We start from the raw sequence: 23,847 nt of genomic DNA on the forward strand, positions 1-23,847 counted from the left end.
CTACCTTCTTAGCTAATACATTCTAACAATTTTAAATTTTTGGTCCAGTTCTCATGCTTTTCTTCAATAGGAGGAAATGACTTACCATTATTAAAATAGAACTTTCTCCATTCCCAATTAAAGCAGCAATAATAGCAACCTAAGCTCTTAGGAACAAAAAAACCCCACTTTTTGTTAGGGTTTAGATCTAAAATCTGCCCCCAAATTGCATGTATACAGAGGCTGGGCTTTGGGAACATGACTGGACCCTGAGGTCTCTAATATCATCAGAGGATTAACCCATTGGATGGCATTGCTGGGGGTGGGTAGAAACTCAGGAAAGGGAGCCTAGTTGAAAGGAGCGGGTCCTGGGGGCATGACCTTGGGGCTGTATCTTGCCCCTGTTTCCTTCTCTCTGGCTCTTACCCACCTCTCTGCTTCCTGGCTATCATGAGGAAGCAGCTTCCCCTGCCATGCATTTCCCTGTGATGTGTCTGCCTTGCCATAACCTTAAAGCAATGGAGTTGGCCGAGCATGGACTGAACCTCTGAAACCGTGAGCCACAGTAAATCCTTCCTCCTTGAAGTTGTAATTCTCAGGCATTTGGTCACAGTGACAGAAAGCTAACATACTTCCTTGACTCGATAAAGCATTTCTGTTGGAAATCTAAAGCAAATATCGTGTTAAATGGTAGAAGTTTACATTCAGTCCTGTTGACAGGATCAAGTTAAGCTCAAGTTCTCTGTCACTGCATCTAGCTAAAAACCAGTTTTGGCAATAAAATGGTAAATTTGTAAGAGAAGAGGAAAAAATACCTTGTTGTTATTTGTAGACAGACAAGATTTTCTACCTGGAAAAATCCAGGAGTTTTGGTTATGTGTCAAATTACTAGAGTTAACTAGAGTTCAGTAAAATGACAAAACATAAGATCAACATAAAAAAGTCAGCAGTATTTTTAATCACAGGCATAACTAGTTAAAAACTTGATAGAAACAAGATACCCATCACAACAGCTGCAGAATCTAGAAAATGCTTGGACTGAACCTAACATGAAAGGAGATAATTTCAGTGCTGGAGATGGAAAAACCTTACTAAAAACACAGGCGACCAAACCAATAGCAAGGAATAGCACATCCCAGGATGGAAATACCAACATTGTGAAGGCTCCACAAACTGATATAAGCTCAATGAAATCTTAGTCAAAATTTCAGTTGAGAGTATTTTTTTTAAAACTCATCAGTCTGGTTCATATAGTAGACAAGAAGAGTGAGACATTTTGAAAAAGTAACAGTGGGGCTCTACCAGCTGTCTCTGAGGAGCGTGAGTCGCCTGCATTTGTACTGATGTGATTTTGGCCCAAGAAGCAGAACAGCCACCAGGCTGAGAGGAGCAGAGCCATGACTCTGGGGATTTTGGGTCAGATAGAGGTAGCTTTCTTTGTTTTTTTTCCTTTTCTTTCTTCCTTTTCTACTTTCTCTCCCTCCTCTTCTCTTCTCCTCTTCTCTCCTCTCCTCCTTTCTCCTTCTCTTTTCTCTCTGTCTCTTTGTCTCTGTCTCTGTCTCTCGTAGGCTGAATTGGCTATTTGTGTCAGGGCGTACTCAGGGAAGATACTGGAAACAGGAGGAATTGAATGCAGGGGATTTGCCACACAAATGATGGGTGAGCTAGGGGGGCCATAGGACCCAGGATAGAGGGATAGAGTGGGTTAGAGCCCTGGCATAAACTGGGAGCCCACCAGGCTTACCTAGGGGAAGCTGGAGGAGATGTGGTTGTTTCCACAGAGGGCACCTAGGTAGAGCGAGAAGGGTAGAAATATCTGACTTCCTGCCTCCCAGTCCCCCGGTGCCTGCTGGGAGCCAGCTGTGGGAGCTGGGAAACCCATTCTGTTGGATGTCAGCTCTTCATGGGCAAGGGCCACGTAAGCGAAGGGCAGGACCAAGCTGGGGCAAAGGGTTCAGACTGGAGTCCTGTGTGTTTTGGGTAACAAAAGAATTTAAAACCCTGCCTCATGGTTTTCAGAGAATAAATGCCAGGTTGATCAGGAACTCAAACACAAAAAATAAGAGAATTAAAGGAAAGATAACAGAATATGGTTATGATCTGGGATTGTAAAATGCTTTAAAGTACACACAAATTAAAAATAAATCATAAAAGGAAAAGTGGGGGGCTGGGGATTTAGCTCAGCAGTGCAATTTTCCACACGAAACAGAAAATTCTCTTTACGGCAAAGGATGTCGTAATTAAACCAGAGAAGGGACAGACAATCGGACTGGACTGGGGTCAGCGCAGTGGCAGTGTGCTGGGAGCCCAAGGCTGGGTTCCATCCTCATCCTGGGAACCGAACCGAACTAACCCTCAAGGAGCAATGCTGGAACATGTAAGTTGTTTCACCAATAAACAATAAAGAGAGAAACTAACCCAAGAGGAAAGTGGGCAATTCCAAAAGCAGAAAATCCGGGACATTCTGAGGTGAGGAACTACCAATACGCAGCGAAGCTGCCAGGGCGGCTGGGACACTGATGACGGGACGCGGACTGGAAGGACAGCGAGGCTGCAGTGGAGACTGCAATGTGCCCTGCATCGCACTCTTCAGTTGTAACAAGAGCCCACGTTTCGGTAGGGCACGGCCTCCCAGAACGAAGGTTTCCTTGCAACTAAACGTGGCCATGTAAGTTCAGGTCTGTGACACACAGCAAGGTAATGAGGAAAGTTTTGGAATCTTCCTTAGCGAATAGTGGCTGCGTACCCTTTGTCTTGGCTTTCCCCCTCCCCTCTTCCTAATGCTAGGGATGCAGTTTATGATGGCAGGCATCAGAGCAGCAATCAGGTATCTGGGAAATAGAGGCCAGCATGATAGAACCTTCAGCTGGGTTCCTGCCGACCTTGGGGAGCAGAGTGGTTTGGCAACCCCAGTTTGCCCACCTCTGAAAGAGGCACGCACTTCCCCTTGTTTATTCTTAGTTCCTGCTGTTCATTGCCAAGTTGATCCCTAGTTGGTACAGAGCACAGATGAGCAAAGACAGTTACATCCTGAATCGTGTCCCTCCAGATCCTAATCCCACTATCTCAGGGTGTTCGGGGTTTGCAGACAGCGCCCTGAAAGAGGTGGTTAGGGTGTGTGAGCTCTTAGGGCGGCCCTAGTCCGTCATGACCTGTGTCTGGTGCCGGGGGAGGAGAGGAGATGAGGACACAGGCATGGAGAAGAGACTGTGTGAGGACATGGCGAGGAAGCAGCCCTCACAGGCCGAGAAGAGGCCCTCGGGAGGAGCCAGCTCTGTGACACCACTCTCCACACAGTGAGGAGGTCAGTGCTCGCTGGCTTGGCCGTTGGTGGTCCTTGGTGGTGGCATTCCCGGGACACTAACACGGCCCCCAGGCTGCCATGCTGTTTATAAACTGAAACCCCTGCAGGCACAGGCAGGGTCCACTTCTGTGTGCATGAGCGTCAATGCCCAGCACCTCACAGGTGCTTGCCACATGGTGCTTTCCTGTGTGAATGTGTGCATAAGGCTGTTGTGCATAAGGCCCTTCAGAGAGACCTGGTGTCTTGGTCCCTTCTGGCTGCTATAAGAAAACTACACAGTGGGTGGCTGGTAAACAGTGTTTCTTTCTCACAGCTCTGGAGCTGGGAGGTACGAGAGCAAGGGGCCAGCAGATTAGGTGTGTGGTAAGAACCCATTTCTTGGCTTATAGATGGTGCCTTCTGGCTGTGTCGTCACATGCTGGAAGGAGTGGACACATTCCCGTGAGTCTCTTTCACATTAATCCCAGTCACGAGGGTGGGTCCTCTGCCCTGGTCACTTCCCCAGTGCCCGCCTCCTTGCACTGTCACGGTGTAGATTAGGGCGCCACTTGCAGCTCTGAGGAAGAGGGGCACAAACGTCGACAGCAGCAGCAGCAGCAGGAGGGGCCAGGTGTCTGGGAAAGACCAGAGTGTTTCCACCCGGCTGCTTCCACTCCGGTCCGTGAAGCTGATCAGGAGGAAGGAGAGAGATGCAAATGCTGAGACACACACAGAAGAGTCCTGCCTGCCCTCTTCCTCACCCGCTCTGCTCTTCACTTCTTGATTGACAGCCGCTTTCTCAGCCTCCTGTGGGTCCTGCCAGTGTTTCTTTATGCAGAGCCGAGCAGACGCAGCTGCACACTCGCCCTCTCCTGCCACCATCCTCACACGAAAGGCAGCACTGTACACTCTTACTTAATAAGGTGCCCTGGAACTCTTTCCAGATTGATACCTCGTCCTTTTTATAAATAGCTGCTGCCTCAGTCAGGGGCCTGCTGGAAAGCAGATGGCATGCGCAAATTGGGCAATTTGAGGAGTGCTTTCTAAAGGGAGTCTTTCGGGGGTGTGGTAGGACACAGAGAAGTCTTGGGGGTGACCCTTGTTCTTACTGACCTAGGCCTGGAGGGGGAGATGGTGGACAGGGCTGCCAGGCAGGGATTGTGAGCTTTGGTTAAAGTTGCATCCAGCTAAGCTCACCCTTCACGGAAGGGATAAATCCCCTGCCTTGGTCCCCACTGGCTGAATCCAACCTGTGTCAGAAAGCAAGGAAGCCAGCATCACAGTCATACAACAGCCTTCAGGGGCTCTGAGCAAGGCGGACAGTGAACCTGGCAGGAAAGTGGAGGACAGCCATGTATTTACAGCTCTCCCCCCGCATGGCTGCGACATGCACTTCTGTTTCTTAAGCATGTCCCCTGTGGCTTCACTTAGCATTCTAATCTATTGCTCTCACACTCACCACTAGAACTAAAGGATGATATACACAAGGGAAATGCTGGATCAAAGGGCAAATGCACAAGAATGTAAATCAGTACAACCATATGGAAAACAGTATGGAAGTTCACTGCAAAATTAAAAGTAACACTACTGTATGACCCAGCAATCTTACTATTGGTACAAATCTGTCTTAGTTACTTCTTTGTTACTGAGACAAAATACCCAATACCCACAAGTAAAAGGAGGAAAGGTTTATTTTAGTTCACAGCTTGTAGGGGTTTTAGTTCCTAGCTTGTTGGCTCCAAGGCAGAGCAGCATGGCAGAAGGGCCTGGCAGAGGAGGAACAGTCTATGGCAGGGCAGGCAGGAGGCAGCAGCAGCAGGAATTCCTTTTCTTCTTATTCAATCCAGGCCACAAGCCTATTGGTTGGTGCTACCCACACTGGGGGAGGGGCTTCCCATTGCCCACAGACAGAACTGTGCTAAGCCAATCAGTGGACTCATTTAGTTATCACACACCCTTGATCCAGCCACCTCTGGAAAGCTCCACCTGTGAGTGCATAAGGCCTTGGAGGGACATGTAGATGTGAGCCATAACAATAGCCAAAGGAAATGAAATCAGTGTGTAGGAGGGTCACCTGCATCCCTGTGCTTATGGCAACACTAATCACAGCAGCCAGGACATGGAATCAACCTACCTGTCCATCAGTTGATGGATGGATAAAGAAAGTGTGGTGTATATAAACAACGAAATGCCATTCTGTCGGAAAAAGAAGGAAAACCTGTCATCTGTGGCATCATGGATGAACTTGAAGGACATTACGTTAAGTGAGACAAACCAGCCACAAGAAAGGCAAATACTGAATACTGTCACTCATATACGGAATCCAAAAGAGTTGATTTCAGAAATAGCAGAAGAGTGGTCACCAGAGACTGGGAGAGTAGAAGGGAGTAGGGGATGGGGAGAGAAGCTTCTAAGGATACATAATTATAGTTAGATAGGAGGGGTAAAAGCAAAAGATCACTATTAATGAGCTTCCCATCGCTTAGACAAAATACCGAACACACACAACTTAAAGGAAGAAGGATTCGTCTGGCTCACCGTGTCAGAGGTTCCATCCATGGTAACCTGGCTCCAAGGCAGAAACACCATGCTGGGCATGCATTGAGGAGGAAAGCTGCTGTGCAGGCAGGACACAAGAGCAAGGGAAGAGCCAGGGAGGCAAAGGCCAAGGGGCAGACATGTCCCCGCGTCACACCCAGGGAAATATTTTTCCTCATGGACCTTTGACTTTGCTTATGGTGGCTTTGGCCATGCAGAAGTTTTTGATTTTTGTGAAGACTACCCATCTTTTTGGTCACTAAATTTTGAGTTATAGTTTGGAAAGCTTTCCTCGCTGCAAACCCTATAAAGGTAGTCACCCGTATTTCTTCACATATTGTTATAATTTTATTTATGTGTTTTACTGTGATCCTTTTAGCAATACCATGATGTGTGGTATGAGGTACGGATCTAACCCGATCTTTTTCCAGAAGGCTACTACTTGATTCCACCAATATTTATTAACAAATTCATCTTTACTAACTGAGGTACTGCCTTTATTGCTAACTTCCTGTATGGATCTGAGATTATATCTGCCCTCTTGACCATTGAGATTATGTCTGCACAGTATCACACAGTTCTTAAATCAAGTTTTTTTTTTTTTTTTGGTTTTTCTCCGGTACCGGGAACTGAACTCACGACCTTGTGCTTGCCAGGCAGGCGCTTTTGCCGCTGAGCTAAATCCCCAGCCCCTTAAATCAAGTTTTATGATATTTTAATATATGCTTGCTCATTGCTTCTCTTCAGTATTTTGGATCCAACTGGCCATCACCTAGGGATCCCACTAACTGCAAATAGAAAATATATGAAGAAAGTCCAGAAAGATCCCAAAAGCAAGATTTGAATTTGCTGCGCAGTGACCACTATGCTGAATCCTTATGAATAAAATGGTGTGCACAGGCACACTGCTGCCTCCGCCTGCCACCGCACGGGCATTGTGTGCTTGTGTCTCAGGTGTGTAGTGTGTGGCCGGGCCTGTGGCACCTGCATCTGTACTGAAGGTGCACAGCTTCCATTCTTGCCATTACTCTCTAACCACGCACTGTTATCCCTTAATTACACTGTATCAGTCCCAGGTGGTTTAAGGCACTTGGGAGGATGTGTGTGGGTCATACATAACACTATGTAGTTTTAGTCAAGACTTGATTTTTATACAATTTTATGCAACCTCGCCTCCTCTAAGCTACAGGTGTTCAGTATTTTGTCACAGCAACAAGAAAAAAGACTAAGACACTGTTAAAAACTGAAATAAGATGAGTGCCTGACTGTGGTTTGTGGTTCCTATGAGGAGTCCTGGAAGCCATTCCCCATGGTCACTGAGGGATAACTCTACCATAAAAACTGGTGCTTGCAGACTGCAGACTTGCTGTGTGTGTACCTTCTGCTTTCTTTGTTTCCCTAGACTGTCCTTTCTGGTCCTTCTTCAGATGAGCACCAATGGCAGAGATCACCTTTGATTAGCAGGTTTACATCAGCTTACCTTAGTGTGTTCAGAATTAGACCAGGAGGAGGAAGATAACATCTTTGGACACCCACATTTGTGACACAGATGTAAGCCAGCTGGGCATGGTGGCACACACCTACAGTTCCAGCTACTCAAGAGACTGAGGAAGGAAGATTTTTGAGCCCAGGGGCTCAAGGTCAGCCTGGACAACATAAGGAGACCCCATGTCTAAAAGAAACAACCAGACCAACCAACCAACCAACCAACCAACCAGACAAACAGGATGTAGCCTGTCACACCAGCTCTAGTCCTGCTCGCTCCTATCCCTGTTCTTAGTGGGTCTATCAGGGCACTGCAAGGCTGTTCTGTCCCTGGGGCCTCATCTTTACCCTGCTTCCCCCACAGGCCTGAGCCTGAAAGCCCTCATCTCAGAAGTCACTGTTCTTTATCCATGTGAGTATTAGACAAGCATCTCTTCTTGAAGCAAGATCCCTGGGGCTAAGTGCCAGCACCCAGCAGGCCTGGGAAGCATTCTCTGCTTGGCAAACATCACGTTGCCTACTGGGCATCTCCACATCCCACAGGCACCTCAAATTCCATGTGGTCCACACTAAACCTCTGCCTTTCTACCCTACCTGCTGCTTGTCTGTGGCCCCCTCTCCTCTACTAGTTCCTCCATCTACTGGTGCTCAGAGCAGGTGGTCACCAATGCTGGCCTTCTCCTGGGCCTCATATCTACTGCTCGTTCCACTGGTCTGCCCACCAACCCATCTCTCAGAAAAACCAGGTGGGGTGAGGGGTGTACCTCAGTCATGGTGCATGTGCTTACCAGGCCCAAAGCCCTAGATTCAATCCCCAGCAACACACACACACACACACACACACACACACACACACACACACACACTCCGTACACACACACTATCTTTTGTGGGAAGCTCTCATTTTATCTGCTGGTGCTTCCCCAAACTGGTAGCTTCCTTCCTGAATTGCTATAATGCTGTCTTATTGCTGAGGTCTAAAATCCCCCTCAAAATGCTCACTGCAGTGAAGGTTTGGTTTCCAGCTAATATGCTTTTGGAAAATGGATCAGGAGAGCTCTAACTTCATCAAATGGGTTAATCCACTGATGAGCTCATGAACTGAATGGGCTTATTGGGAGGTGGAGCCTAGTTGGATGAAGCAGCTCCCTGGGGCTATGCTTTGAAGGCATATTTTGCCCCTGGCTCCTTCCTCTCTGGCTCTTCCTCTTCATCTCAGGTGAGGCACTTTCCTCCACCACATCCTTCCGCCATGATGCTTCTGCCTTGCTTCTCAGCCAGCTGAGCGTGGACTGAAGCCTCTGAAACCACAAGTCAAAATAAGCTTTTTCTCCTTAAGTTGCTCTTCTCAGGTATTTCGTCACAGTGACAGAAAACATAGATCCTTCCTGCTAGAGACTCTTCTGGAGTTTGTCTACAGACCTTCATAGAATGCAAATCTGTCAGTGTCACTTTTCTGACCAACATTTCTCTAGTTTTCCTGTGGCTTTTGGGATGAAGTTCAAATTCAAAGGCTTGATTTCCTTGGCTTTTTGTGGCCTGGCCTCAGTTTACCTTGCTAGCACTTCCATCAGTGCTTTCTCCCTTTCCATCACCTGCAGACCCTCGGCTCCAGGTCTCTGGAAAGATCTACCAGGACCAAAGGACTGGCTTTGGGGACTCATGGGCTCCCCAAGCATCAGGCACAAGTGTGGCTGGATACCACGAGGGCAGGTCCCTGCTGGTCACAAAATGAGAGAGAAACTTATTCTTGCCTAAACTGATACATGAAAGTCCCGAAACCAGGACAGCCGCAGCTGATAGCGAAATACACTGTTTTTCAGGAACCTCCTGGAATCTGCCCCTTGGCGCTGAGCTGCTCTCAGACACGATCTCTGAAGGGCTTAAGGGAGAATGGGAGCTGAGCCAGCCCCGGAGACAGCCGAAATGAGCCAGCAACGGCTTCCATAATGCATGTGCTGCGCCGCCGGTCCCCAGAGACCCATGAAAGGATGGATTATGTTTTCAGCAGGAAGAAAAGAAATTTGTCATCTCCAGTGCTGGGAGCCAAGGTCACCCCAACTGCAGAATTGCCTCTTTGCGGATGACACCAGGAGTGTCCCTCGGGTGTTGGGAGAGGCTGGGGCTGGGTGGGGCTGTCCCCGGTCCGTGGGGTAAGGTGCTGCCCAGCACCTTGGGGCTGCTCTTGAAGGGAAAAAGGCTTTGCTGGGGGTCACTGCCCTGGGGGGCTTCCAGAGGATGTGCCCTGTACCTCGCCATGCCCAGCATGACTGATGGGGTCCCGGGCAGCCCCCAAATGCATTCTGTCTCTTCCTGTACCCCCTCACACATGCATGCCCCTCACTCATGATAGCGCCTGCATCTGCAGAGGACTGAGACTCCCACCCTACCCCCAGGGTGCAAATCTGTTAGTGTACTGTTAGTGTACTTCCCTTTCTCATGGCTTTCAGGGTGGAGTTTGAACCCAAAGGACTGGACCCTTGGTCTTTTGTGGCCTGGCCTCAGTTTACCTCAGCAGCCTGTCTTCAAGGGTTGCCCTTTGCAGCCTGTCTTCAAGGGTTGCTCTCCATCTACCACCTGCCAGCAGACCCTCAGCTTTCTGGTCTCGGGGTCTTTACCCCTCTCTCTGGAAGCCACACTTTCAATTCTTTGTGTGGCTGAAAATTGTCAAAATATGAGTGCCCAGAGAACATGGCCTGAGATACTCAATGCTGGACAGTTGCTGAACAAGATCAGACAATTGGGATTGAGGGGAATATTGGAGATCAAACCCAGGGCCTTTGCACTGAGCTACATCCTCAGTACTTCTTTAAATTTTTTTTTTTTTTTTTTTTGAGGGAACACTAAGTTCCTCAGGTAGGACTCAAACTTGTGATCCTCTTACCTCAGCCTCCTAGAATGCTGGAATTATTAGCATATTGCAGTATATTTACCTTGGAACCCATTCTTTAAAGCTCTAACATTAGTTTCCTAAAGCACCCCCTCCTAGTATTCTCTTTTTTCCTTGTCTGACCCCTCCAAGGTCTCTAAACTCAAAATCACTCAGGCTTTGCTTGTACCAGAATCTCAGCTGAGAGTTCTGCCTTCTCTTGTAGCCTGGAGGAGGACACCCCAGGTCCTAGGTCTCAGCTTCCCCGTGACAGTTGACAGCAGCGGGAGGCCCCAGCCTGGGCGTAGAGTCAGGCTGTCCTGCGCTCAAAGCGGCTGTCTGTCAGAAGGTGGCTGTCTTCGGCGCTCACTGCATGGTGGAGGGAATTGTGGACAGGGATGGTGCCTGGCTCATTCCTGGAGCCCTAGCTGGATAGCAGGTGCCCAGTAAATGTTGACCTGGGCCCCGTAGGTGGGGGCCAAATCTTGGGACTGAGGAGCAAAGTAAACTGCTGGTATATAGACAGTGGGGCTCAGGGCGAGCAAATCTGACCACTGAACCAGGACCAAGAGTGGTGTGAAATGACTACCCAGAAGGAAGGTCAAGGTGGGGAATTTGACCTTGAGCTTAAAAGATGGGTAGACTCTTGACAGCTGTGGGTGTGTAAGGAAGAGCTGCCCAAAGGGGGAGCAGGAAGGTGCTGGGTGTGTACAGGGGCACATACAGGCAGTTTGTATTAAATAAGTAGGGAAAAAAACCACGTGAAAAAGGCTCAACCCAAGTACTCGTCAAAGGATGCAAACTAAAGCAAGAATGAGACCTGTTCTCCAATATTAAACAGGTAAAGATGAGACCACGAGGGCATTTAAGTTTGGAAGGCGATTGGAAGACTGCCCTCATCAGCATAAACTGGGTCAAAGGTTTTTAAAGGTAACGTGGTAATGTGCATCAAAAAGCTGCAAAATGTGTATGTGCCTAAATCAGAAGGGTCTAGGATACTATTCTAAGGATACAGTTAATGCTGGGCACCACAATTTAGCTGTACTGATTTCCACCACAGCCTTAATTATGATAGTGAAAAATCTCCACACTTCACAGTGAATTGATTGGGTAAACTTCGGACATTAAAAACCAGGCAATAAAAGAGTAGTCACTGATGTGAGAAAACATTCCCCATAAACTGTAAAGTAAAGAAAGGAGCCTATAAAACAGCGTGAACAAAACGAGCCAAGTCTTGTACACATGAATGCAGGAGTGAGCCTGCGATGTGACCGCCTCCCTCCTGCCGTGGATACAAACTTCCGCTCCACCTTTGTCTGCTCAAATTGTGGAGGTCAGGGCATGGCAAAGAAGCTGGACTACAGGGCGTGCCCCTCTCCTATCGCGGAGAGCTGGGAAATCACGGCCGAGACGCATGCGTAGAACAGCTTTTGATAGCCGGGATCTGATGTTGGCAGAGGTTATCAAAGATGGCGGCCATGGGGGTCCCGCTTCTTGTCGTTTTTCTCTTGCGGTGATTCGGTCTGTGTGCAAGGCGTATTTTCTCTCCTCTTTTCACTTCTATTTATTCTTCTTTTACCTTAAATAAACTTTGAACTTGCGCAGAATTCATAGGTTTTCCTGTTCAAAGAATTGGACAGAATCTGCAAAGGACCCCTGGCCACCACACTAACCGGTTACAAGGTGACGGCAGGCCCTGGTGCATCCCGTCCTGCCTCTTCTGGCCTGGCACTGCTGCTGCTTTAGAGGGCAGGCACTATGTCCCTTGTCCCTTCAGATGGCCAAAGGATGATAGTACCCGGGAGGAAGTTGCCTGGGCAGGTCCCAACTCTTCTCCTGGCAGGTATTGGGCACACACTCAGACAGTAGTAAAAGGGTGCACTGATCTGCTATTGTCCTCTTCCTTTCCTACAGCCGCCTTTAAAATTTTGTGGCCAGAGGGGTGGCTGGGCTGTGGCAAGTTTTCATCATGATTCTTTTCCTTCCTTCCTTCCTTCCTTCCTTCCTTCCTTCCTTCCTTCCTTCCTTCCTTCCTTCCTTCCTTCCTTCCTTCCTTCCTTCCTTCCTTCCTTCCTTCCTTCCTTCCTTCCTTCCTTCCTCCCTTCCTGTCATACTGAGTTACATCCTCAGGCCCTCTTCTGTGTGTTTTAAAGTGTGAGACATGGTCTTGCTAAGTTGCTTTGTTTTAAGCGTGGCTCAAACTTGCTGTCCTCCTATCTGAGCCTCCCAGAGTGCTGGGGTTACAGGTGTGCACCACCAGCGTACTCCTGGCTTTGCTTGTATTTTTAAATATTTGGATTCATTTTTAAAGTTCAAAAACCATAAAAGAGCATATAGTGAAAAATAATGCTTTCTAACCATGCCTTCTAGGCCATTAGAACCAGTGTTATCAGTTTCTGCTATAGCCTTCCAGGGATGTTCTATTTTAGAAATTTTATGATTATCTAGACAAAGCGATGCATGTAATTCCTCCTCCCCAGCGGCTTTCATACAACTGTTAGCTCATTGTATATGCTGCTGTTTCTTTCTTTTACTTGCTTTTCACTTTATGACTGTAGTCATGACTATAATTACACACCAGACAAAAGTGTTCATTTTGTGGCAGTGTAATGTCCCGCTACTTGGAAATGTCATATCGTTGGCCTTCTGTGTCTACAGGTTTCGGGTCTGTGGAGTCAATCAACCTTGGATAAAAGTTACAGGAAAATTTGAGGAAAAATTGCATCTGTACTAAATAGCGCAGGTTTTTCTTGTCATTGTCTCCTAAACAATACAGTATACTAATATAGCACATACAGGCTATTAAGTACCATAAGTAATCTTGAAATGATTTAAAGTATATAGGAGTCATGCATGGGTTATATGCACATACTATACCATTTCGTCTAAGAGACTTGAGCACCCAGCCATTTTGGACCTCCCTAGTCTGAGACCCAATACCGTGGGATGAGTGTATTTAACAATTAGTGCTGTGCTGTTCCCCATTTCTGCAGTGGAGCGGCTTTTGCACAAGTCAGCTTACACATGGCTGATGCTGTTTATCGAATAAGACCCTACAGGTGGGGAAAGCTTTGGATCTGGGGACTTGAGTTGAAATCCCTGGAGCACCTTGGTGGGGGGCATGTGAACTTACTGCCAGGAGCATTGCAGGATTTGTTTTTTTCCATCTTCCTGCCCATACAGTGACTTCTCGCGGTTTCAATCTTTAAAAAATAGTTAGCACATTTGTTCACTTATTGTGAATGGGTTGGACACCTTTTAATATTCTTAAAAAAACCGTGAAACACAGCACACATACTGAGAGGCACATAAAATTGCCCAGCACCCTGCAACTCATCTGCCCTGTGTGCTTCGTCTCAAGAATTGACTCCCTCTTCTCCCATGGTGGTCACTGTCTGGAATTCTGGAAGAGCCCTGTTATTTTAGCAGTCAGCCTCGATATCACTATACAAGTCCTTAACTTATGAAAGCCTGTAGCTTAACCAATCACATCTTCTTTGTGAAGGACACAATACCTATAGAAAACTTACAAACCATTTACCCTACTCTCCTTCAAGTTGTGTGCTAGTACTGTCATCTATTTTAATTCTACCTCCTTCACATGATTTCTAGGATCTGTTTGTGTATTAGGAAGTTAGCTCCTTGTCAGTGGTATGAGTTACAGATCCACCCCTCCCTGCCTCTACCTTCCAGAGTGTTGGGATTACTGGAGTGCACCACCACACCCAGCTGACCATTGAGGTTTTCATGCAGTTTTCCAAAATACCGATAACCACAAAGAGCTGGGGCTCTTTTTTGTGTCTTTCTTTTGCATTTTAAATTTTTTTTTTTTGTACTGAGGGTGTATGCTTTGGTTCAGACATTTCTCTTTCCCTCTGTAATCTCCACACCCCCAGGCTACACCCTCCAGCGGCTTAATAAATGTTGTGGACAAAAGGTGTGAGGGACCGAAGAGTCGAGGGGTCAAGAAGAGTCGAGGGGTCAAGAAGAAGTGGACAGGACTTGTATGGTCCAGGATTGCCCTGAAGGGGGCCAGGCAGGGGTGGGTCCTGGCTCAGCCACCGAGGCTGTGGGTGGCAGCCTGCCTCGAGCAGAGACTAGAGAGGCTGAGCAGCTCCCTGAGCCCATCCGGAGCCCAGCACAGACGGTCTGCGTCTTCCCAGACTGTGGCAGCTGTGCAGCCCCTCGGCCACACCGGGGTGGTTCCGACCATTCCTGTCCCTACCACTTGCCTGCCTAGCGAGCCCATCCCCCTCCACTGTTCTCGGCTTCGGGTCCCTTGGGAGACACTCCTGTCACTGCTGGGAGGTCTCCCAGGTGACTGTGTGTGCATGTTAATGTCCCCAAGCCCCAGGCCTCCAGCAGCCTGGCTTGGCTTTTCAGGCTGCTGCTGAGGGCTGTGGAACACGCCCCCCCCCCAAAGCAAGCACAAAGCTCATTATGGTCTGTTTTCACGTTAGCCTCCTTCCTTGCTCCTTGCAATGTCTCCATCCTTGTTTTTCGTTCTTTTTTTGCTCCCACATTTAATTTATGCAATCTTGTTATATATGTGTATCCTTGTAAGCACCTTAAATCCTTTCCAGAAACGTTGGGGAGAAATCATAAATACCATTTCTATCTTCATCCGGAGCCTGGGGGTGGGTACATCTTGGTGACAGCCAATCTCATTAACCCTTTCCTGGGCAGCCGGGGACAGTTCCTGCACACAGCAAAGCCTCTGGGGTCAGCGCTTCCCTTACAAGGCCAGGCGGAGGCCGTGGGGAGGGGCAGTGGAGGGGAGAGTTCTTTGGGGTCGAGGTGCGGGCCAGCCTGCTCGAGGGTCTTGGGGGTATGGACAGGCACAGGATCCGGGGAGGGAAGTAGGAGCTGGCCAGGGGTCTGCTGCGGCCCCTTTGCCAGGGGTTCTTGAATTTTCATGGCGGGGAGCTCTCCACCAGCTTCAACCCACCAGCTCTCCACCAGCCCAACGCTTGGCTGGGCTTGCAGGAGGAGTGCAGAAAACCTTGGGAATGACCAGGTGGATGTCTGGTCGGCTCCTTCCTGGCCCCCATGGAGAGGAGACGTGGGGCATGGACAAGACCCAGGTCCGGACAGGGCCGCGGGGTGGAGAGCTCTGGAGCAATGCACGCGGGTTTGCAGGCACTGTGCAGGGGTGGAGCAGTTTCCAGGCCGGCTACGGGGGAGGCCGGTTGAGGTGGAGCCGCAGGAAGGCTATGGGCTGCACGGGTGTCCTCCAAGCTCACCCCTCCTTGGGAGCTTGGCGTGCAGCCTTGGGCGAGTCCTCCAGGGCTGGGGAAATGGCGCTGCGGTCTTGCCTGTGGCCTTTGCTGTCCCAAAGCTGTTTCCCTCCTTCTTCGTTCTGTGATCAGATGCCTTTAGAGCCTGGCTCTGCCTCCTCCAGTCTCAGACCATATGTCCTCAGTAGGATCCACCCCACTCCACAGCAACAGGCACGGCCAGACCTGGCCACAGCTATGGGCGCATGGTAGGCCTGTCCACCGGGCTGATTTAGTTGGATGGATCCTAGCACTCACGTGGGAAATTCTAGGAAGAAATGCTTTCTTTCTTTTTGAACTTGGGCATGGGAAGGGGAAGGCCTGGGACCATTGGCAGCCACATTGCCACCGTGAGGAGGCAGAAAGCAAAGCCATCTATAAGCCAGTGTGGAAGAAGCTAATTCCAGCACTTTGGAAGGCTGAGGCAGGAGGACTGCAAGTTTGAGTCCAGCCTGGGCAACTTAGCAACTTAGTGAGGCTCTCTCTCTGTCTCTGTCTCTCTGTTTCTCTGTCTCTCTCTGTCTCTGAAAGAAAACATGGTAGACTGGAGAAAAGGAACTCGAGAGAGCCTAGGGACCAAGTATGTTGTTTTGAGCTTCTGAATTCAAGCTGTGCCTGAAGATAATTTATTGATTTATTTAATCAAAGTCCTTGGGGTAGCGTGGACTTCAGAGGAGGCTTGATCCAGCGCTCGGAATCCCAAGGGACACAGATCTCTCTGTCTCTCCAGCAGTGTTGGCTGGTCCTAAGGCTGCATCTCCTCCCGGTAGTGGAGTGGCTGCCAGCACAGCCATATTGTCCCTCACAGAGACAGAACTTGTCTCCCTAGCCATCCCTGTGAACAGGAAGCATCTTCCTTGGGAGATCTCAGCAGACAGCTCGTCATGATCGTTGGCCTGACGGACAGGCTGGGTTTACACCAGCAGAATCCCTGCAGCCTGGAAGCTGAGCTCGCCCATGTGACCAGCTCTAACAGGGCCCCCACTGCAAGCTGGAAATGTTGGGGTCTGGCTAGAAATGGGAAGGTGTCTGCGGAGGGGCAGCAAGCCCCAGAGTCCCTCAGTCAGCTGCTGGGAGCTGAGGCCGGAGCTGACTTGTGAGCCCTGGAGTGACCACCACTGGGCTTCCCAGACCTCTGCCTGCAGGTGCCGCTTGGCAGCAGAGGTGGCAAATTCTGAGTTCTTTTCTGCCTCAGCCTCTGGTTGGTGTCTCTGGGTCTGACTACAGTTACGGTGCCAGGGAGCCCCCCGCTCGGAATGAAGCCCGAGACGTCACCTCAGCAGTGAAAGGACAGACTAGGGGAGCTTGCCGCGGCTCCACCATGTTTGCCCGCCTCAAGAGCGTCCCGGCTCGCTGCCTGTTTACTCCAACTGATCCTGATCCTGACGACCAAACTCCCGCCAAAGCAGGGCTGAGTTGTGGCACTGAGGCTGACAGGCTGTGATCTGACGTGATGAAGTTAGTAACCACCACTTACGGACTTGGATCCCGCGGCCCCGTCAACTCTGCAGCCACCATATATTTCAATTTAATCTTCATATATATTTTTTGTTTTATATAATTTATTTATATATGTTAAAAATATATTTACTTTTGTTTTTTGAGACAGGGTCTTGCTATATAGTCCAGGCTGGCCTCAAACTCACTATTGTAGCCTAGGCTGGCCTCATGGTGATCCTGCTGCCTCAGCCTCCCAAGTGCTGGTATTACAGGCGTGCGCCACCATGCCCAGCAACACCACGTATTTTGATTACACTACTGCATGTGGGCCTGGGAGGGTGGGGTTGAGACTGGCTAGGTGGCCTGTCTCCTTCCAGAGCTGGACTCTCTGATAGCCACTTCCTGGGAAACGTGATCTTGAATCCTGTCCAAGGCTGGACAGCAGGCAGCACAGTGATGGAGATTGGGGGCTGGCTTGGTTCTGGTTCTGGCGGGGTTACCTGTGTTTGTCAGCATGCCCTGGCTGGCCCTGGGGAGGGCTGTGCAAGTGAATGCCGCTGTGGAGGTGTGGAGGTGGGGCAGGCTCCCCAGAGCCTCAGGTCCTCTGCTTGCCGCCCCACCCATTGTCCATGGCCACTGCTCGATGGGCTTTTGCGCTAATGAAGTTACTTCCTTCTGGCTTCTCCTGGGTGCTCCTGTGGTCTCAGAGCCTGGACCTGCTCTTCCTTGGTCATGGACAGAGAATCCACAGTGAGGATCCAGTCCCCACAATCCCAGAACTGACTTGCCAAGGGGACAGAGCAGGCGAGTGGCAGTGACATGTTCTTCAGAGAGCTCAAGCTGTGCCAGCAGGGAGGTTTCTCTGAAAGGGTCAGCCTCTGACAGCTCGGGGTGCCTCAGCCTGGTGTTGGCTATGTTGCAGGCTGGGGAGCAAGGCTGGAAGGCAGGAGCGGGGGAGGGGAGTGGGCAGGAGGTTGGGGGGCCTCAGGGGAGGGTAAATCAGGGTGGGGAAGTGAGGGAGATCTCAGGGATGACCTGAGCCTCAGAGGGCTTTTCATGGAGGTACAGGTGACATTCAGCACGGTGCACCATTTCTAAAGTGGTCCTACCATTTCCTTGTTATCAGCACTGCTGGAGTTCCTGTGCCTCCACATCCTTGTCAACACTTGATGCTGTCAGCTTTAATCTAAGCCAGAGTAGAATTTTTTTGTGGATTTGATTTGTATTTCCATAGAGGGCTTTAATTGTTAGTGGAGTATCCCCCGACACCACATGGACAGAGCCTCTGTGTCAGATTCCCCTTGATTGAACTGGACTCATTGTTCTTTCTTTTTCTCTTGAGATCCTGGCTCTTTTCACTCCCAGATTGTCTTTTCTCCACCTTTCAGCCTCTTTGTGATGGTTTGGGTGTGGTTTGAGTGTGTCTGCCTAAGGTGCATGTTAAGCTTGCTTTCCTGTGTGACAGTGCTGAGAGGTGCTATGGCACCTTTAAGAGGTGAGGCCTTGGGGCAAGTCTTTAGGTCATTGGGGCACGCCCCTGGAAAGGATTGGGGGATTCCAGTCTCATTGGTTTCCTGCTTTGAGATGTGATCACTTCCTACCACACAGTCCTGCCATTATGGTGCCATTGGCTGTCAGATCTTGACCAGAGACCCAACCAGGGGAGCCTCCTTGGACTCTGAATCTCCAGAACTATGAGCTACACAGACCTTTTTTCTTTATAAAGTCCTAGCCTGAGGTATTTTAGAAAACAGGCTAATACATTCTTACAGAAGGACCTGCAGCTGCCAGAACTGGTCAGTTGGTTTGTGTGATTCACCAAAAATTGGGGACCAAAGCTCTGGTCCCACAAGGACAAGAATAGGGAGACCCAGGGACACAGGGTCAGCCCCGAGCCCCTGCCTAGCCCTGGCACCACACTGGCTTTATTTTCAGAGAAGTATTGCTGGCACTTCTGAGTATGACTTCTGTGGGGAGTCTCCTTGGGGGTCCTTCCATCCCTGGGGTGCTCAGGCCAGGGCCCTGATGTCCCCTCAAGGCCAGCAGATATCATGTCCTCTCTGCATTCTCTGCCTTCTGTCTTTGAGGGCCCTGATTGCAAGGCTCTGCCAGCAGTGGCCCCCTCCTGCCTCACCCTACTTTCTCGGGCAATCTTAGCTCAGGCTCTGGATTTGAGGGCTCGTGGAGTTGGTGTGAGGAGAGCACACGGCACTGGGTCAGTTCCTTTAGAGCTTTGACCCACCCGGCACGACAGCACCTGTGGCCGAGGCTGGGTGCCTCATCCTGGCTCCTAGGCATCTCCACAAGGGTGGAGGCACCTGTGCCACAGGTGGACCCACTGTGTGGCCTCTGGAGCCTCAACTTTGTCTCACACCCTGGCCTTCTCACTCCCTGACTTTTGCCTATGCGCCCTCTTCCCCTCGTCCTCCCTTCTGTTCCCATCTTCCCCCGGGCTCCTTTTCCCAAGCCAGCCTCTGTTTGAGCCATCTGAGGCTGGTCCCCTGGGGGTGGGAATACGGGCACGCAAGCTCTCACTCCGCTGGCCCAGGGAAAGGACTTGTCTTTGCACCAGCACGCATCCACCCGCCACTTGCTCTCTGGTGCCCACCTTAGATACCCCAGTCCTTGCCTCTGTGGGGCGGGATAACCTGGTGTTCAGTTTTAGCCAGTGGCAGGGCCCAGGAATCCCGGAAGAGGACGCTGGCTGGGTGGCCACAGCCCAAAGAGAATCAGATATCTGAGGCCTGCTTCTGTCATCTCTGGGACTTTTCAAACACCTGAGCCCTCAGTGCTCCCCCAAGAACCTATTTGGAGGAGTAAAGATGCTGACAGGACGCAGGGGTATTCTTGGATGGACTGGCAGGAGGGAGTGGAATAGAGGCATGGCTCAGAGTGCATGGACAAAGAAGGGAGCCCGGGGAGTGGGAACACTTGGGGTTTGGTGACAGTGGCTGAGATCATCTCAGCCCTGCAGGGCCATGAGGGAAAATGGGTTGACCATCTGGCTTTTGATGAAATATACTCCCATCACGGTGGGAGAGCCGGCATCCAAGGTGTACAATGGAGATGCTGCAAGCTTGCATGAGTGTGTGTGGTAGGAGTGCATAAGTGTGAGTGTGTGAATATGTTCACCTGGAACACTCTCCTCTCCATTCTTCCACTAGTGACCTGGTCTTCAAGGACTCCCCTGCTCTGTCTTAGACCGTCTTGTGTTGCTATAATGAAATGCCAGAGGCTGGAAAACTTATAAAGAGGTTTATTTGGCTCGTGATTCTGGTCCCCAGTGGGCACAGACAGCATGGCACCACATCCTGGTGAGACCATGAGAGTCCCCTGACTCTCATGCCATGGCAGGGAAGCGAAAAGGATCCTGGCATTGTGCAGGAGGACCCAGGGGAGATGCCAGGCTCCTTAGGAGCAGCCTATCCCCTCAGGGTGGAGCTGGTTCCACCATACCCACATTAATCCGTTTTGAGGACAGTGCTGCCCCAGGCCCAGACCCCGTTATGGTGCCTCCAGCTATGCCTCACCTTTAAAGGCTTCAATGCTGCCATGCTGGAGAGCCCACTGTCAGCACAGGAGTCGCTGGGGACACATTTCAAGCCTGTCCAAGACAGAGCACCCCACTTCTCCCTGCCATGCTGTGTCCACCCCCCTGCCATCCCCTGTGGAGGATTTAGGGGTGGGCACTGGGTCCTGGTTGCTGAAGGGGTTCACGGGATCCCGAGTGGAGCAGTGGCTGTGAGGTCAGCGAGGAAGTCAGTCATCCAGGAACTGTGGAAAGAGGGAAAAAGTGTCAGTCTGACAGATAAAGGGGAAAAAGAAAGGATAAAAAATGAACAAAGCCAGACATGGTGGCACACGTTTAGTCCCAGCACTCTGGGAGGTGGAGGTTGGATCACAAGTTCAAGCCCAGCCTGGGTGGATAAATAATAAATCAATGAATAAGGGCATGGGACAAAGCTTAGTGCGAAGGCCCTGGGCTCCATCCCCAGTACCACCAGGAAGAAAAGTAGAAGAAAAGGTAGGGGTGAGGGGCGTGCAGGCTGAGGACCGCTCCGCAGCACACTCCAGCCTGACGTGCCAGTCATGCACACTGGTTTGCTTGTGTTCCCATCCTTCCTTCGGTGCGGATGGCCCAACCTTTCGGGCTTTATGACTTTTCCTTGGAGATTGTGTTAAGTGTCCTCCTCTCCTCTGTGAACCCCCAGTTCTCTCTTCCACCCAACCCAGCCCCACGTTCTCTGCCTTCCCTAGCCCGGCAGAGGTACGGTAGGTGCGGCTGACACCGCAGTGTTCAGCAACTCACCGTTAGGTTTCACCTTCTCCCCCATGAGTTCCTCCGGGCAGGGCCGCTGTCTAATGCTTCCCGTCCACACTCAACAAGTTTATTGCATCTGGTGAAGTTTAGGTATTTCGAGCTCAGGTGTTCCAGGGCTGCTGAGAGAGCCTTGCCCCGAGGGTCCAGTTTATCTGGCGATTTCATTCAAAGGTTGAAGACATAAGACTCATAAAGACAGGGAACTGGCCCACCCCGGTTCAAGGGACTCTGTCCAATGCTGAATCGGGACGCTTTAGAGGGAAGAATTATTTTTCCCCAGTCAAAACTCCTTGAACCGTTAAATTGGACACACAGAACCTGCGGCTGCTCGTGTCAATCTTCCTTTCCACTTCCCTGCCATGGGTTCCGAAAGACTCTCCCACTGTTTGTTCAGTGGAGGTCAGCGGGTGTCCACTGGCCCGGCTCTGACTCGGCCCTGCGCTGGGGGCTGAGGCTCTGATGTGGGGAGGCGGGGTTGTGGGACAGGCGTGAAGGCACAGGTGTGGGTTCTGGGGCCCCCACCGGTCTGGGTGCCCGGGCCAAGCCTGAGCCAAGCCTGGACGGTGAGGACGGGATGCAGGCTGGAGCGGGCAGCTGTGCTGGGCTCAGACCCTCTGGGCTTGGGAGGCGGGCTCAAATCCCCGCTGGCTGAGACGGTGCCTTCCGCTTTGTGCCTGGCGCTGCCATCTGTGCGAAGTGAGGCCGATAACAGCTCCCACCCTACGGGCTGTGGCAAGGCATCTGTGCCACAGACAACAGAATAGGGTGTGGGGCGTGGTCCAAGACCCGCACCAGGCTGGACTAGGGCACAGGGCTGTGGTGTTTTTGACGCGGTCTGGGATGAGGCCTGTGAGGACCAGGCTGGGCGTGGTCTCAGCCAGACTCTTCCACCCGGAGCTCTGCTCAGTGCTTCTCCTGTGGCCCTCATGGCTCTCAGGCCCCGCCCAGCATGAGCCCCGTCCCGCTGCCTGGCCCCTGGAGCCATGGCATGGTTGTCTGTGGTGCGGCCCACGTCTGGGTTCCAGTGGAGGCTGTGTGGGGATCCAAGCAGGCCTGTGGAGAGGGCGAGGGGGAGGCTGGGAGCTGGAGGAACCGCCCAGCTGGGCCTGGTGAGGAGAGGGGTACCGCCAAGGCTCACCCCACTGTGGACTCCTTCCTGGTGCTGCCCCCATGGCCTGCCTCACTGACCACAGCCACCCACAGGCCTTGCCTGGCCATGGGCCTGGCCACCCCACTGCCCCAGGACTCCTGTGGGGGACCTGCACCCGGGCAGCCTGTGTGGCCAGGGACAAAGCCGGCTGCGAGGTCACTCCACTGTCCACACTGGCCTTGGGGACCCTGCCCTTCCCAAAGTGAGGCCTCTGGGAGTGCCTCCAGTGATGAAGAGATCTTTTCTTTTACAGATGGAAGCACTAATTAAGACGTTTGAATGTCTTCCATATTCCTAATTCTTTGTTCTTTTCCTTTATGTAACAGAGATGGCTCTGCCTCGCTCATTACCAGCTGGTCTAGTAAACATCTAGAGACTATAAGGATATTTTATTTTAATTGCCCGAGCCTCAGGATTGTGGAAACAAGAGGGTGGGGGAAGGGCTCTGAAGCAAGGCTCGAGGAAATGAATACTCAACAAGAAGTTCTCAGCTGGAAGACAGTGTTTTGGGTCCCTTTGATTGTTTGGTAGCTTTAGAGCTTTTGACGCAGGCCCAGGGAAGATTGAGAAGGATTTGAAGGCTGACTTGCTGGATGAGTTGACAAGAGGGCAGGTTTTGAGCCAGTCAATTAAACACATTTCTCCTTAATAAATGTGGCAAACAGCATGAAAATATGCCTTATTTTCTAAGTTGCATGAATCAAAGTCTGGCAGGAGGCCGAGAGGCGAGAGCTGTTTGCTCTGTAAGAGACATGCACACGGTGTCCTGATGCTGGGCTCCGGGTACAGTTCTCCCAGGGAACACAGCTTCTGGAACAGGGCCCCGTGCCAGCCTTGGAGACCAGGAGTGGAGGGTAGGTCCTGGCCCACCAAGGGTGTGGGCCCGGGTCACCAGCTGGGAGGGGCTCTGGGCAGCTCAGCCACAGTGTGGCTCCAGTATCCCCCCTCCGGCAGAGAAGCCGTGGGCCTGGGCTCACCCTATACGTACCTGTGGGTGCCAGCTTTCCTAGCGCAGCCTGCAGCGGGCACGTGGGGGCCCAGGAGGAGGGCACAAGCCAGCAGCTACCCCTGGGCCTCCCAGTGGGACATTGCCCTGTTTGACTCCCGGGCTGGTGGGATGGGACCTACCTGGCCACAGGGCGGGGTGGATGGGCCCTGTCACCTCCACAAGTCTGGTGCGCTGTCACCCTTGTCTCCCTTCTTCCTTTCTTCCCTCTCCCTCTTCCTTCAGGAACAGACTATTGCTATGGTGCCCATAGCAGACTATTGCTATGGCTGGCTTCAAACTCCTGGGTGCAGCAAATCCTCCCACTTCTGCCTCCAGAGAAGCTGGAATTACAGGTGCACGCCACCAAACCTGGCTTGGTGTGTTCTTATTAAACTGGGTTTCCTCCCAAGGAGGAGGAGCTGGGGCTGGGTGTCCTGGAATGCCCGTCCCACCTGCTGTCAGCACCCTCTGGAGACCCCGCTGGGCCTCTGCCCTCTGCCCCTCTCCTGGCGGCTCTA

General features: G+C 51.1%; 1 long non-coding RNA gene across 1 annotated transcript; it reads right to left on the bottom strand.

The window, feature by feature from the left end:
- Nucleotides 1–20,134: 20,134 nt before the first annotated feature.
- LOC106147266 lies at nt 20,135–23,553 on the bottom strand. Its single transcript, XR_001232073.1, has 3 exons — nt 23,470–23,553; nt 21,180–21,343; nt 20,135–20,644 (listed from the first exon to the last, which is right to left on the bottom strand). It is a non-coding gene; the product is annotated as an uncharacterized LOC106147266 (long non-coding RNA).
- Nucleotides 23,554–23,847: the final 294 nt, after the last annotated feature.

Source organism: Chinchilla lanigera, unplaced genomic scaffold (assembly GCF_000276665.1).
Source record: "Chinchilla lanigera isolate Chin_1 unplaced genomic scaffold, ChiLan1.0 scaffold00007, whole genome shotgun sequence".
Lineage (NCBI taxonomy): Eukaryota > Metazoa > Chordata > Mammalia > Rodentia > Chinchillidae > Chinchilla > Chinchilla lanigera.